Consider the following 11,857-nt stretch of genomic DNA (forward strand, 5'->3'; position numbering starts at 1 on the left):
GACCCCCAGTGTTTGTTTTAAACTTGACTTCATGGCTCAGGTGTTTATTTGACTTCTATAGTTTAAACCAGAATGAAATTTAGTAGAGCTTTCTTTCATTATTTTGAAAGCTAAATACACTATCATTAACTTAAAGTCTATATACTTCGAACATAAATTCCTAAAGGGTTCGATACCCAAAGTTTAATCGAGAAAATACGATTTGTTACCAGCCCGGATTCTTCCCATCAAAAAGCTGGCCGTGCCTGTGCGTTCACCTCGAACATGTAAGCGGACGGTCTACCAAAATTTTTAAATTCCAGCTTTCACGTGTTAGAAAAATATGTGTGAATCTTTGGTGCTAACCTTTAAGCAATTAAAAAAAAATTTACGTATTGGAGCTGTGTCAAAGAGCCCAGGGTCCCGTTTCTCGAACGCCTCGGAAACTTTTCGGGCCCGCAAAGCCATTTTTAGATAATCTGTACCTAAAAACCGAGAGGTGGAAACGCCTGAAACTCCTTGTATGAAGACAACCTCTGTTTATATTAAGAATATGTGAATAAAACAGCTCTGTAATCAAACGATTTGAGATTTTGCTACGGCTTTCCGGGTGTGAAAACGTTTCGAGACCTTCGAGGAACGCGTCCCAAGAGACTTAAACACGTGGTACAGCTCTTTCGAGTGATGGATTTGGAGAACCTGAGAAAAGCATAAAAGAGTGCTCGAGTTTCAGCCGAGAGAAACTCTCAACTCCTGTAGTGCTCTCCAAACTTTCCAAGTACAATATAACTCGACAGACACAAGCCAAAAGCATGAACTAGTTCTTCTTTAAATAGATATCGGGAATAAACAAGAAACAACTTTATTTCGATGATTTAATCAAATTCTCCTTTATGCATAGTAGATGTTATCAAAGTCTGGTACGTTTTCATTGTCTTCGTCTATGTGTTGTGGAGATAAGAAAATCCCCATCGAAAGGCTTTCTCAATTAACGAGGATTGTTCTTGTTTAAGGCGAGCGAAAAAAATCTCCTGGTTGAGTGGAGCGCGAGACATTCGACCAAAAATTCCGGTTTAAGTTTCCTACATTTTCGCATGTCGTATGGCATTGTCTTTTCCACTTGGTTGAACAGGTCTGTTTTCGATTTTCTCAAGCGCCATGCTTTGGAGCACTCATACAACCCCAACATTGGGATGAGGTTGAGTCCATAACTGGTGTTGGTTCTTGACGGCAGGTCGATTTCTCTGTTGTCTCGTGAGTCCCTTCAATAAATTTGAAACATCAGAGTCGTTTAACTGTTTTAGTTTATTCTGTCTAAAATAATTCTTTAATTTAAAGAACATCATTTCAAAGCTAGGTTAAATAAGAATGCGCATTAAAACACCTAGCATTTTGAAAGTTGCGTCTGCCAAAATTCCTTGTTTGGGCTAACCCTTCACAGTTTACAGTTTGACTAAAGGCGAAAAATTTCCCGATTAATCTGCTTGCGATATTTGCATAACAATACAGTAAAATGGAGAGGCGAGACAGGTTTTGACACAAGCTGTAAAACATATGAATTTTCTTCAGTTCCTTGAGTGACTCAGCTGATCCATCGTTTTGTAGCGTACACCAAAGAGGAAGTCACAATTCGCAGTCGCCCTCTAAGGGGAGTGGTAAGTCAATTATAGAATTTTTATTAAAAATAATCTTGCTTTTTTTTTTACGATTCAGGTTAATATTTCAGCCACTATTGTTTTCAAAGTTAATGCTCTCCCATCGTTCCCTAAGTGTCCAAACTTTGGATCTATATGACTAACTACTTAATAACCGAGAGTGAGGTCGTTACGGGAAAATCTCAAACTGAGGCCTTGCCGTATTGACCGAGCGATAGCGAGGTCAATACGGTAGGCCGAGGTTTGAGATTTTCCCGTAACGACCGAACGGTCGAGGTTATTAAGTTGTTTATTATATGGCTCACGAATTAAAGAAAAACAATTATTCGAGCGGAAGTCGTCAATGTACATCCGGCGATGCGCGCGTTTACCGATTCATTCATCGTCTCAAACCCAGGGCAAAACTATACAGTCAGTGAACTTCACTACTGTAATTCTTTACGGGAAAAATGATTGTCACAGCCCTCAAAAAGGTATTTTAGTATCATGGAGCTACAACTTGATGGGGGAGTTTTTCCAACTTTTGTGGCGAAACGTCAACGCATATAGAAAAGACAGAAAGTGCTTCAAAATGGTCCAAACCAACGGTCTTTCGGTGAAAGAAAATACTAATGCTTCAGAATGCACTGCTCAGAATAACTCGATCTTCGCATTCGCTTTCGACAACATATCTTGGCCTTCTTAATTCTGGGACTTATGAATGAACTTTTCAAGCCTTGTGAGCGTCTAAAACTTCCTGCAGGTATCAGAAACACTGCTACCGACAGAAACCGCCCGATTGTTTACACCTGATGATCCTGGAAGCTGATTTTCACTTGCTTGTGTTGAAGCGAGGGAATCTATTTGATGAGAACTGAAACGGAGTTCAATATTTCGGTAATTATTGTGACTAAGATGATAACTTATAAATTTCTTCGTGGTTTTCTGCTCAGGATACGTGACATCTCTGCCGATGGTGTCTTTCACTTAGCGATTTTAGCTTTACTCGACACTCGGCAAACTTTGATTGTTTTTCACTAGTGCTCGCCAAGGTTACCGGTAAGTCAAAAACGACTTCTATGTAAATTGTATTAAGGAAAAATCCCTAAACTTTTAGCTACTCGGAATTAAATTTACTTCTCTTACTGTTTTTAATCGGCTTTCATCGTTTCAATGCGCTTGAATTTTCCGAGCCGGGCTCTTCCTAATTTGCATAATCCGTAATCGGCCCGTGGGCATTACGGGAGAATAATGCCCTACAATTCAGTGACAATTAACCAATCAGAGCGCGCGTTATATCGCCTACAAACACAAGCCATATAATAAATGACCATAATAAACTCTGAAACAGATAATCGAACGGTACTACCAGGTGTGCTAGAGATAAATGTTTTAGGTGATGTACGTTTTACCATGATCTGAGTTATCTTTGCAACGTTATGATGCCATACCCCATTGAGACCAAATATCTTATTAGGCCTGTTTTTAATAAGGGATAATTTTGAAAATACGACGTCGGCATCTTAGTCCCGACGTAATTGTCTTAACGATGAAACAATTTTAAAAGCCCATATGGGAGTCTTTTGGAGAAAATTGCGGGTGAAGTTTCAAGGTGACAGAATACAACTGACAAAGACAAAACTATTTAAATTACAGTTGTCCGAGGTTTATATGTTTCGAACACTATTTTCAAGGCAAAAGTGAAAATATCGAGGTGACATAAAAATTTGAAACGGTATTGAGACTGTGTCCACAAGACTTGACTAAATAGTATTTTGGTCTCATAAATCTTATAACATACGATTACCTTCAGTGAAAATTTTCAGAAACATTGGCTTGAATATTAACTGGTTTGAATTTTTTTTAATTTTTTTGCTTTCCATCTAAAATTAAATTGGTCGGGAATCAACCCGGAAGCTAAATGAATATATATTTTTTTAAACTTCGCGCTCAAAAAAAACAATTGATGCTGTATTCAATGCAGTTCACTGAGTTTCAAATTCACTGAAACATTTGAAGTCCGCTAATTTTTAGCCTTGGACTAGGAAACTGCCGGACTGAATTTCACGCTTGTAGTTTTAATTTGCACATTTCTGTATATTATGTATTCATAAAACGCTGAAGAATTATTATTATTTTTTGTCGCAGGCATAAAAGATGATTGCGACGATAATTCTCCAGGCCATTGTTCTTTTTGGCACAGTACAGACAAGTAAGCCATTCGCTCATTTAATCTTTGTGCGGTTGTGTTTGGTGGTTTTGTGTTCCTTGTGGCCGTACTTGATCGTCTTGTTTAAAACGGCCGGTTACCGTGACAAATTCATGGGCTGTGACAACTTAGAGCTCCTGTATTTTAATGTTTGTCTTGGCATCATATTAACCGCCACATTCTTATGACAATCATTCAGATCTGCGATGAAGCAGAATTCTGTCAAACACAATGGACAGTACAGTATCATAGAATTGTTTATATCCAAGCCCTCATGAAAAACTGACTCAATTAATACTCATGATTAGTTACAGCAGCTAAAAAACCGTTTTTGATCTTTTACAACATAATTGGCTGCTACCAGCAAAGGTCGTAGATTCCCTTGAAAGTTACCCGTGCAGCGGGTTCTCGCCTCTTAACCCAGTTTTATTAATTGTCTTAACGGTATAGCCACACGGACAAAACACTGAAAACAACTTTTAAGCCTGTCTCCATTTATACCATGATTACCGTCAAATTTTGTCGTATCTCAGTCACAAGTTTTTTATCAAGTTGTCATGTAATAGTTTAGGCATTATATATAGAACGATATCTAAGTAGATCAAGATTTGAAGGTTGTAACAATTTCCTCGGAATTGTTCAACTTTGTTTTAGTTTGAATTTAATCCAGACTTTATGATTACTTTCAGCGCCTACCGGATCAGCCATAAATAGTAAGTAAATAGGAAAAAACAGGAAAAAAATTTAATTTTTTTTTAACAAAAACCTCAAACAAGGGATAAGGAAAAAGTCATCAAAGTTCGTGGCCATGTGCGTTGAACTCGATTTTCAGCTTTTCATACCAAAACGGTTCAACAACAATACAACAAAGTGGCAGTACATCGTCTTGACGCACACGTATTTTCAAGACTTCCGCGGAGACCTGTCACGCATTTCGTGGTGTATAATCTCTATGAAACACCCCAAGCAACTAAGTTCTTATCTACTTTTCTGCTTGCTTGGCTCATCCTGTTGCTTGTTGACAGTATCCGCAACAGTTTCCTTGGGTATATCTTGTGTTTTCGCTAAGTTCAGACCAAGCATTCTAAAGGGTGCAGAAAGGTCGATCAGTTCTCGGTTCCGCAACTTTCCTGATGCTTTTTGAACACTGGCTGTTAGCACTTCGCCAACTTTATTAGAATGAACTTTCCAATAATTCCTAACTTGTTCCATGTACTTTGTGACGAACTTTCTTTCAGAAGTACGATATCTCCTTTTGCGGCTTAATTTGTAGGTTGGATTCTATGAGCTTTTAAGTGTTTCTTGGTTGTTTCACGCAGACTCAATACGAATTCGTTTTACCATGCACAGTTTCCAAATATGGCAAGGTGTCCGTGATGAACCTACCCTCCCAGGGAAGTCCGATCTTGATGTTGATCTTCTGGTGCTGGGAAAGTACACCAAGTTTTGGATTTAGGCATAGGAAGTGCAAATCTGAGTTCAAATCAGCTCGCACATTCACCAATGGTCGCGAGCTAACGACGACTTTGACTTCTGTAAAAAGTTTTTTCCAACTGGACAAACAAATTCTTTCAGTATTATTTCGGAAATACTGTTTTACAAGTACATCCCACTAGACGTTCATAAAAGCCTCCCATCCAGGGGGGCACCTTTTCTAGATTTTTCTAGATCATCTACCTCGACTGTGGCTATTTGTATCAGCACTTGCTCATCAAAGACCTCTGAGGTGACGATTTCTTACTCTGCAAGAAACACACGCGCGGACTAGTAATATAAACAGTTGCTGAACCTTTAATATTTTAAATTAGATTAATGAAACGATTTTTCTTGTTGTTATTTCATATTGTATTTTTGTTTCCCTTCTATTTTATTAGTTAATTTCTAATTTCGTATATTTTTGTAATTCGGCTATTTTAAGGCATGGCCCTCCTAGATTAGCCTTTGCTAGTTGCGGGCATGCCCTTTTTTTGTAAAATATAATTTGAAAATAATATCAGTGTATAGAGTGTAAAAAAAAATAAATAAAAAAAATAAAGTGTATAGGGTGTATAAAGTGTACCAAAAAGGTGCGATTAGGTATAAACACCATTCAAAGGAAACCAAGTCTCCAAATCAAATTTTAGCTTGGGGTTCACGAAATGACTTCCTTACCTTTTACCAGTGAAAACCAATTTTCTATTCTTAGCCATGATATGGTCACTAAAGTGTTAAAAGCTTAAAATTGTGGTTCTTTTTGTTTTTACTTCCTGTTCAAATTTGTCATTTCATTTCAGATGATGGTCTTACACTCAACAGTAATGAAGTTCTTGAGATCAACACGACTGCTCCGTCCATTAATTGTTCATGGATTTGCAATTACCACGCCTCACATGAAAACAGAAGCTCCTCAGGTTACACTTTTCCAGTTGCCGTCATAACATTCACTGGTGACCTCGTGTTCAAGAGCGGCTCAATAGTCAAAGTAGTCGGGGAGTATGCTCTTAGTATAACAAGTCTGAACGGGAGCATTGATATACAAACTGATATCAACATGACTTGCGGGGAGACGCGACACAATACAACATGTCTTGGTGGATTTACGCAGTCGGCAGCTGCAGTGCTGGTTGATAAATCTTCCTCACAGAAGGAAGAACTATATCAAGGTAAGGGCAGCATTCCGATATCTTGTTTTCTCTTTTAGTTGTCTCACTTTTGCATGCAATATCTAATCATGGCATCTCTACTGCATTTTATGGTCTTTACAACCACGTTCATGTTATTCTAAATGGAATAACAGGGCCTAGCCTGCTATTTGTTCTTTGTTTTTTAACCGAAACAATGATTACTGACTGCGGCATATATATCCAACTACTATCTCTTTTAATTACAGCATGATAACCTTTCGCTCGTTAAATCTTTGGAATTAAGTTTCTCCTCCATTGTATTAAATTATATTATTAAAATCTGGATCATTGGATAATGCAATTGAAGAGTTTTCATTGGCTTAGGCATCATGGTATATAAGCAATTTTACCATGCTCTCCAACTGAATATATAGTATTAATTAGCGCAGGCGTAAATTTTGTTGGCGTTTTCATTTTTCTTTTATTAACTTGCAAACCATATACAATCATTCATTACCATAATGCAAAGTAACAAACAGAATTTGCAGAATGTGTCGAAATTGCAAGCGGCCATGCGTTTCTGTCGATAAAACTGTCATAACTCAAGTGATAAATTCAGAGAGAGTTAAGGTAGGGTTCACCCAAACACGCACCATTTTTTCAAACTTTTCTCGTGGTAAGATGTAATTTCAAACCATGATAAAGTATACATTCTTAGAAAGCCTAAAGACCAACGATTATGCAAAAAAAAATTGTACCCTAGAACTGTATTGTAACTTGACACCGGCTGATTAAATCTGCCACCTGCTGAGGAATGCCAGGGCTTACTTGAATAAAGATAACTCCTACAAGAACTGATCAAAATGAATAATTTTACATTTTTTTAAAAAAGAAGACAAATAGCTCACTGTTTTAAGTAGAGAGATTTTTGAAAAGTTAAAAACACATGAAATGGTGATCACTTAAATCTGATACAGAAAATCCAGCGTACGTTTCGTTGCTTAACTTCGAGAAAATGCACTGGATGGAACAGTTCTATACTTAGAACACAAAACGTACTCAGAAAAACAAATCCTGGACATTTCAGCTCAATTGGAAAAATCCTTCTCAAAATATCTTTTCCAAAAGGCAAAAATAACTCCTTTTGAGAAAACGAACTTTGAACTTACAGTGACAGAACTTCTCAAAATAAAACTTCAATATCTTAAGATTAAAATTCCGCTAAACCCCGGTTTGTATAGTTAACCCTCGCCTTTTAAGGTAAGGGTTAACTCAAGTGTAGAAGCGGTATCATTGCGTATAATGTTAGTGCTTCCTAATGAGAGATGGCCGAGATGATGATGCCTAAGACGCCGAGTACATGTCTCTGGTGGAGACCAGAGCTTTTGCGAGGGCCAGGTTTCTGACAAGTAAAGGAGTAATGACTTCGCACCAGAATGTAATGTCCTCCACTTCCACTTAAGGGAGAGGGTTATTACTTTCTAGTCCCGACATGGAAAGTAATGCTGTGATTTCCTTATACGGGTGGTTATGTCTCTTATCTTCTTTTGCACTGTGAATCGGATATGGCTATCTATCATCCCTGATCTGGATTCTCCTTTCTCGGGTCTTCGTAGCATTGCTCTTAGGTCCTCGTCTGTAAATAACACTCGTAACCGGAGGAACAACGAAAGAGGAAAAGTTATCTACGACTACCCGCAATAGAATACTCTCTACTTGCGTTGTTTTGCGTGCAGTTCAAACAGCAAACTTTAAAGGAAAGTTAATTTACCTGGCGATTTTTTTTTTTTTTTTTACAAATTCTCAAATGAGCCTTACAAGAGTAAAATTAATCAACAACTTGATTTCGGAGAAAATCTAATTAATCTATCATATAGACCAGACCTCTGAAATCCATGCCCAGCTTATTTGGTCCATAAGCCCGTATTGTTCTTGATATCACATCCCTATGGAGGAGGAAGTAGCTACAAACTTCCCCTCCCTGAGTTTTTCAACTTTTCTTTAATGTTTTCATAGGTCTTGGTCCTGGAGGACTACTCATGATTATTCAGGATGTAGCTGTTGATAGACAATGTGTATCTGGCTCAAGCCATGGAGGAAGGGGGTGCATTTCCAACGTTTTTAAAGCGGGCCTACCATACGATAAATACAATATGACTTCATTATTGGGAGGAAGCGGAGGTGAGATTGCAATTGTGTTCTATCTTTTTGTATAATCCAGCCTACTTTTTCCTTTGCACTAATTCGTCAAAATCACCAGGTCATACGGTCGACCGGACGATAATCACGCGATAAATGCCGTTTCAGACCTCACCCGATCAATTGAACGTGCTGAAGTTTTAACCGCTATTGAGAAGAATTCTATTTGTACACCTATGAAAATGCTGCAATCTGATTGGCTGAGCCAATCAGTGTGAGGGGATTTGATTGCGTCAACATGATGGCCACGTTTTTTCGTTTCTTCGAAGTTTCGGAGGAAGATTAGAAATAAAAGCGATAATTAGATCCTCGAGAAGACAAAATAAGTAATTTCTGACGGCACGATGGAGAGGCTCGCGGGGTGTCATGGGACGTTTAAGAACTATTTAGGCTTTTTGCGGGAGATTTAGGTCATTCTAGGTCGGCAGTCTTCAAGTTCGTGCACTTTTTTATTGAGCTTTTGTCATAACAGTTTGCATGTGTAGTAGTAAATCATGTTCTACGTTACTGATTTTGTACCCTTTCCACGGGGTTTCCTGCTGGTGCATTAGACAAGGAATAACGTTTCCACATATTTTTTGGCCACATGTAAAGAGCAGTTGTAATTTGCAAGGATGTAGCTTATCTTATTAGACAGAATACATCTGCGTCAGATGACTGACCGACCGTCCGACCGACTGACCCACCAACTGATTGACTGACGCATCTTCAATAAGCTATTCACATTGAATGTCTCGTGTTAGTGTAGTAAGAATGAAGAATATTCACCTTTACGAGACCCTGATACCTCAAAATTGTTGAATGAACTGATGACCACGAGTTTACAGCTAGTCATAGCTGCAATTCAGTCCGCAAGTGTTCTCGCTAAAGTGTGAGCACTGCACCGGTATCACAATTGCCATGAGTTCGAATTCCGTTCAAGCCTGAACCAATTAAGACATGATTCATCATCGCAGTTATACACAGAGCTTAAGCAGTTGTGAAATTAAAGCCTGAAAAACAAAACTGAAAAAAAGACCTGAACCCATAACCTTTGCGATACCGGTGCAGTGTTCTACCAAATGAGCTATCAAGCCAACTGAGAGCTGGTCACGTTGTGAGTTCGTAATACACTCGTAGATCATGTGGAGATATAAGTGGATATATCAAAGATCATATATTTAAATTGCGGAGAAAGATATGAAGATGTGATTGATCATCGCAGTTAGGCACACAACTTAAGCAGTTGTGAAATTAAAGCCTAAAAATGATTCAGGTTTGAACGGAATTCGAACCCATGAACTCTGCGATACCGGTGCAGTGCTCTACCAACTGAGCTATCAAGCCAACTGAGAGCTGGTCACATTGCGAGTTTGTAATATACCCGTAGATGGTGAAGATACAAGTGACTATATCAAAAATCAGAATTTGAACTGCGGAGAGATATGAAGACATGATTGATCATCGCAGTACCGAGAGTTATATACACAGCTTAAGCAGCTGTGAAATTAAAGCCTGATATGAAGACATGACTTTTTTCAGGCTTTAATTTCACAGCTACTAAAGCTGTGTATATATCTTTAATGATCAAGCATGTCTTCATATCTTTCTCCGCAGTTCAAATATGTGATCTTTCATATATTCACTAATACTACGAAATATGTACAGTAATGATCGTATTCAACAAAAAGTACTGCTCTTAGAACACAAAAGGAAAAGTTCTTAATTGTACTTGTACGTGTTACGCTTTAATTAAAACACTGTTGACCTATTGGAAAGCCCAAGGGTTGTATTCCCTATACTCAAAGACAAACACCGGCTTAAGCATAAGAATAAAAAGGTTTGGAAATGGAATAATCTATGCCATGTTGTGAATGTTCGGCTCGAAAAAGACTCTAGTCTCTTCTGGCACGTATGTACGTAGATTAGAAAACAGAATCATTTAGCGCGCTTGAAGCGCTTTCTAATATTAATTAACCCATTGACTCCCATGCCGCCCGAAACCGGCCGTGACGACCTTGGCCTTCGTTCCCCTTCTGACGTCATCACCTTTGACCAAACTTGGCATCATCTATGATCACTTTCTGCAGGAGGAAACGATCTTTCCAATGATACCCAGATCAGAGAGATCAGCTCAATGGAGCCTGAAATATGCAAGAAAATGCTCAGAAATTTTGAGTGAAAAACTCTGAGCAAAATTTCCTGCAACAACACATGGCTACCCCATGGTAAAAATTGCCCGTCTTGATGATGCTTTCTCAGAACTTTTTGAACTGGAAGCAAGGCCAATAGAAGGTCAATCACTGCAGCAAAAAGGAAAGAAAAGGAGAATCAAAAGATCTGGAGACCTATGGCCAAACTCGTGGATTTAGTAATCTGGAGATGAAACATGTTGGAGAACTTGCAATTACTGGTGTATTATTAAAGGCTGTTGAAACAAGCCGGGTTAAATCGTGCCACGCAAGGTCGCACTTATCTCACAAAGGGTAGGCTTTTCTCGTTGGCTTTTGTTGCGCCCATATTACAAAGACATACGTCCAGAATAGCTAAGGTGGCAAAATTGCAGCTGAACATGGAGTGGTAAAGGCTACGGGTTCTTGGGTCAGAGAGGACACTCCTGTCCAAACAATCATAGAGTACTCCCCCCCCCCCCCCCCCCCCTTACCCCCACACTCAGATCTTGATGTTGATATTTGTCTGCCTGCTGGGAAAATTTGCATGTATTTAAGTCGTACAAGCTTAGAGACGTTTTTCATCGCATTTCATTTAAGGCTATAGGTAAGGTTTCTTATGAGACAGCACTTCTTTCCCAATGTGGAACCACTTGTCTCTATATATGTTACATGTAAAATACATCAAAATAAATAGCCTCTTTTGCAAGCATTTTCAGCGCTGATCCAAAAAATCTGTTGACCCATAAATATGTGTTCCAACAAGCTCACAGGGGGTTTCTTTCCCTTTGTTATCTTTTCAATCAGGAAGCAAAAGTGTAAACAAAAGACGGGTAAAAATCATTTAAGCTTGTCACAATCAAGTATTTGGGAATTTCTTTCCAAGTTTATGGGTATTTCACATCCCACTTAGAGTTCAGATCAATGCACTAAAATAAACAAGACAAGTATAGAGAACAAAACTTAAATCTAAACTTAACTTGATGCTGGTTCAGCGTGGACAGCTCAACATAAAAAACTTACGTGCTATAAACTGCAAAGCTCCTGCTTGATTGAACGTTGGATCTCACAAGAGATCTAATC

This window comes from Orbicella faveolata, unplaced genomic scaffold, assembly GCF_042242905.1.
Source record: "Orbicella faveolata isolate gen_17 unplaced genomic scaffold, um_ofav_v1 contig_13, whole genome shotgun sequence".
NCBI lineage: Eukaryota > Metazoa > Cnidaria > Anthozoa > Scleractinia > Merulinidae > Orbicella > Orbicella faveolata.